Source organism: Ranitomeya variabilis, chromosome 4 (genome assembly GCF_051348905.1).
Source record: "Ranitomeya variabilis isolate aRanVar5 chromosome 4, aRanVar5.hap1, whole genome shotgun sequence".
Taxonomy (NCBI): domain Eukaryota; kingdom Metazoa; phylum Chordata; class Amphibia; order Anura; family Dendrobatidae; genus Ranitomeya; species Ranitomeya variabilis.
In genome coordinates, this window is record NC_135235.1 from 505,754,958 (window position 1) to 505,760,077 (window position 5,120).

General features: G+C 47.8%; 1 long non-coding RNA gene across 1 annotated transcript; it reads left to right on the forward strand.

Annotated features, from left to right (window-relative positions):
- The first annotated feature begins 962 nt into the window (after nt 1–962).
- LOC143769073 (uncharacterized) lies at nt 963–4,747 on the forward strand. Its single transcript, XR_013214202.1, has 3 exons — nt 963–1,085; nt 3,516–3,646; nt 4,287–4,747. It is a non-coding gene; the product is annotated as an uncharacterized LOC143769073 (long non-coding RNA).
- Nucleotides 4,748–5,120: the final 373 nt, after the last annotated feature.

Sequence of the window (5,120 nt, forward strand, 5' to 3'; positions counted from 1 at the left end):
TAAAGCTGCAGCAACCTGGTGGCTTCCAGTCTCTCTCATCTGAGATGCGGAGCAGGTTGCTCAGCCGGTAAGCAGATGACAGACCCACTTTATACTGCGGTCTTGGAGAGAATCAGAAGAGAAGATGCTACCTGGCTCTCTGGCATTCTAGAGCACAAAGCGGATTTACTTCTGAGGTTCAGACACAACCCCTCGGTGGCAGGCGGCCCGCCAGGGTAATCCACCCACCAGAGCGTCTGAGCCCATCAATAACAGCCTCCAGAAGCCTGCGTAGCAGAAATGCCTGCGCTCCGAGGCAAGCCACACACCGCCGCCATCTTATCTCCCATGAGGTGGCTGCTGAACCTGCATTCCCATCCAGGCTGGAAGCACCTCTTATAATTAGTTCCCCTCCTCCTCCTCTACATCAGCTATCTCCTGCTGTGTGTATGCAGCCTCCCTGGCTTCCCCCACCATTGCACAGTTCAGCCAAGAACCAAAATCGCTTGCCTCCCCTGCAGTTAGCTATTCAAATCAGAGGTCATCAGAGCCACAGCTCATCCTCTGTGGATGAGGCACCCATTAACCCCTTAAGTACCTTTCCCTCCATTAAAGGGGACCTGTCACCCCCAAAATCGAAGGTGAGTTAAGCCCACCGGCACCAGGCGCTTATCTACAGCATTCTGGAATGCTGTAGACAAGCCCCTGATGTATCCTGAAAGATGAGAAAAAGAGGTTAGATTATAATCACCCAGGGACGATCCCGCTGCGGTCCGATCCGGTGGGTGTCGCGGTCCGGGGCCTCCTATCTTCTTACGATGACGTCCTCTTCTTGTCTTCACGCTGCAGCTCCGGTGTAGGCGTACTTTATCTGCCCTGTTGAGGGCAGAGCAAAGTACTGCAGTGCGCAGGCACAGGGAAAGGTCAGAGAGGCCCAGCGCCTGCGCACTGCAGTACTTTGCTCTGCCCTCAACAGGTCAGACAAAGTACACCTGCGCCGGAGCCACAGCGTGAAGACAAGAAGAGGACGTCATCATAAGAAAATAAGAGGCCCCGGACAGAACCGCGACGCCCATTGGATCGGACCGCAGCGGGACCGCCCCTGGGTGATTATAATCTAACCTCTTTTTCTCATCTTTCAGGTTACATCGGGGGCTTATCTACAGCATTCCAGAATGCTGTAGATAAGCCCCTGATGCCGGCGGGCTTAGGCTACTTTCACACATCAGGCTTTTTGTTTCAGGCACAATTCGTCAATTTTTTGAAAAAAACGGATCCTGTTTTTTTTTACGCCGGATCCGTTTTTTTCCCATAGAGTTGTATTAGCGCCGGATTGTGCCTGACGTTTCATCCACTTTTTTCCAGATCCGTCCAAATAGTCGTTTCCGGTGGACGGAGAAAACGTCCACTGCAGCGTTCTTTTGTCCGGCGAAAAAACCGCACAGTGACGGAACCGGCCAAAAACACATGAAATGGAGGTGTGAAACAATGAATCCAGCGTCCGGAACCGGTTTTCAAAGCATTTTCCATACAAATCATGCAGATTTTCCGTTCTGGTCTCCCTGTCTCTCTCTCTCTCTCTCTCTCCGAAACAGGAAGTCAAAAATCAATGCGCATTAAAGAAGGCCGGATCCAGCGCATCAGTTTTTTACAATTTGCGCCGGATCTGTTTTTTTACAAATTTGCCGGATTTAGCCTGAAAACAAAAAACTTATGCGTGAAACTAGCCTTAGCTCACCTTCGATTTTGAGGGTGACAGGTTCCCTTTAATCCTCAAGCCCCTTCCATTAACACATTAACTGCTGTTGGCAGAATTAATGCACATCTTATTAACCCCTTAACTGATGTAACAGCATCGACTGCCCAAGCTTCTACTATTAATGTCTTAAACACTGCTAACCCCATTAATCCACAAGATCATTCAGATGGCCCCTCGCCTGTTTTTGTACCACAGGGGCAATTTCTCATGCCTTATCCTAACATATACCCAACCAGCCCTGACTGTAATAACACCAATGCTGCCGCAGACCTCAACGCAGTTTCCACGTGCGTTATCCCACCAACGGGCCCAATCCACGCTGGCTGTTCGAGAGGCAGCTACACTGCCTACTTTTACATCTCTGCCTCCCTCACAATTAAGACGTTCAACTTCAACAGCGCCTTCCGGAAACCTGCCAGCTGCTGGGTCCCTGGCTCATTCACGCCGTGATGAGCACGGTAACCGCTACTACACACTCTCCTCCTCATCATCCCGTATCCCACCTCAACATCGCCGTTCGAGGACAGCTCGTAGTCGCCAGTCCACTCATCACTCTCATTCATTCAGGGAACATCGCTGTTCTAGGTCATCTCGCTGACGATCTTATGCATTTTCACCTGAATCAACAGATGCGTCTGTGTCATCATGTAGGCGTAGCCATCGTGACTCCCATCATACTGCTGCATCTCATCGCAGTACAGCCGAACCTACTTTCAATCCGTCAGAACCAACGCCTCAAGCCTGTGATGAATACCAGTATGAGGGTTCGGGATTCCCCCTCCTTCTGGGCTGTTCTGTTTCGTGGACGGAGCGTTCTATTATGATACTTGTCTGCCAATGGGATGCTCTATCTCATGCCACTATTTTGAGTTGTTCAGCTCTTTCCTGGAGTGGGTCGTTAAAATGGAGTCTGGGTCGCATGGGGTTACACACTATCTTGATGATTTTTTCTTCGTGGGACCCCATGGTTCAGATTCCTGTCAAGCCACTTTTGAAAAGTTTAAATTTTTGTCAGATGATGGAGACATTTGGTGTTCCCCTATCTCCAGATAAAACGGTAGGACCAGTCACTACCCTGTCCTTCTTAGGCATTGAGATTGATTCCGTGTCCATGATGTTTCGGTTGCCATTAGACAAAATTGAAAAATTGTTCAGTAAGGAAAGTCACCCTTTTACAAATACAGTCTCTTTTGGGCCTCCTTGCTTTCACTTGCCGCGTTATGCCAATTGGCAGAATTTTTTCTAGGTGATTATCCTTAGCCACCAGAGGAGTCACATTGCCTCATCATAGTATCAGAATCACACTTGCCCTTCACAATGATCTCATGGTCTGGAAACACTTTCTGGTCAATTATAATGGCATGACCTGTTTTCAATCTCTTGAGCAAACCAGCCATGACATTTCCCTGTATTCTGATGCCACCGGTGCCATTGGTTTCGGCATAATTTATGGTAACTCCTGGTGTGCTGAAAGATGGCCGGAATCTTGGTACCCCAGAGGTTGGGTAAAAAAATTAACGCTGCTAGAGCTTTTTCCCATTGCTGTGGCCATTACTCTATGGGGACGCGTTCTGTATGATAAACGCATTGTCTTTTGGATGGACAACATGAGTGTTATCTTAACCATAAATAATTTGACCTCATCATCCCTTCAGGCCATCAAATTGATTGATTCATAGTTCTGAAATGCCTAACTTTCAATATATGCCTTAAGGCCCGCCATGTTCCAGGTGTTCATAATTTGGTAGCTGATGCTCTCTCTCGCTTCGATTTACAGATGTTCCGGGAGTTGTGTCCCACTGCGTATAGGGAAGGCCAGTATTGCCTGGACTACATGTGGGAACTGTTGGAGAACAGTTCATGCCGCTGGTCATAACTTCAATGTTCCATCTATGTGGGCTGCTTACGGTAAGGCTTGGAATGAGTGGTGTGCGTTTGCAAGGGGCAGGCCTATCAAGTGTTCCAACACCATTCACTTAGAGGTGATAAGTTCTTACTTGTATAGCTTATTCAGTTCTGGCCTGTCCAGTGTGGTAGCTCAGCATCGCCTCTCCAGGATTACTTCCATTTTAGGCTCCGCGGATGGACTGATGTTACCAAATCCTTTATTATTTGCCAGGCCATTCGTAGATGGAGATGGAGACAGGGGGGCACACTTGTTGTGAGAAGAGGCGCCCAATTTCTTTTTCTCTTTTAAGGCGCATTATTGATAATTCTTCCTCCATTTGCTCATCTCCTTATGAGGTGACCCTCCTCTCTGCTGCTTTTGGTTTGGCATTTTTTGGTGCACTTTGTGTTAGTGATCTGGTCCCCCTTTTCTGCTAAGAGAACTGGTGGTCTGCAGCATGATGATGTAGCAATATGTAATGGGTGCCTGCAGATCCGCATTCGTTGATCTAAAACTGACCAATTTAGTTTAGGCACCTGGCTCCCGATTTTTTCCATACAAGGACCGGTTTGCCCATTTCAATTGATCAGTCAATACATGTCAATTCGTAGCTCCAGCCTTTCTTTTTTCACCCACTTACAAGTTTTCAATTCCTTTCAGTTTTGATGAAGATTATATGCTATTTGGGTTTACGCTCGGGGGACTATGGTACCCATTCGTTCCGAATTGAGGCCGCCACTGAAGCCTCTCGGACCGTTTTGCCCGACTCTGAGATTCAGCGTATTGGCAGGTGGAGTTCCTCTTGTTTCTACAGGTACATCAGGCCAGATTTGGTACTTGATAAATGATTTATTCGATTACAGTTCACTAAAATATTTTTCCTCTTAGGGGGTGGAAGACCCAACGTTTGGATTGGGGCGGAAGTTATCCCACGTGTGACATGAAAAGGCGCCATTGAAGCAGTGGCAATCGAGCACTCTGGCCGCACTTTGAACAATAGAATCTCCCGCTTTGTGAGATTCAAAGGAGGTGTGGTGGTTCGTCATCGGCGACTCCCGGCTTATGTTGCCTGATGGAGTTCACTTAACAGATATCGGTTTGGATATTTTTCTGTCCGGCCTTCTGAAGCGATGGCCGGGGGACCACCACGGTGCAGGAAGACTACTGTACACAAGATGAGGTGCAAACCACAAGGGATAGATTTATTGGGAGACAGAAAATGGAAAGGACAAGGAAGGTGCAAACAGGGGTTTACAATAACAAAAGGTAAGGCACATGAGTCAATTTGTCTGTAAAATAGCACAGTGCTTAAGCAATTGCAAAACTCAGAATCTATCTCACAAGCAACTTTACACAATAAAACATATATCGTTGCTACTCTGCATATAATCTCCCTGGCCTTTACTACACAGGCCACACGGCTACCGTGTTCTAACTACTGAAGCCTGCACTAGGCCCTAACTGGTGCACCAGACAGGAACAGACTCACGGTGA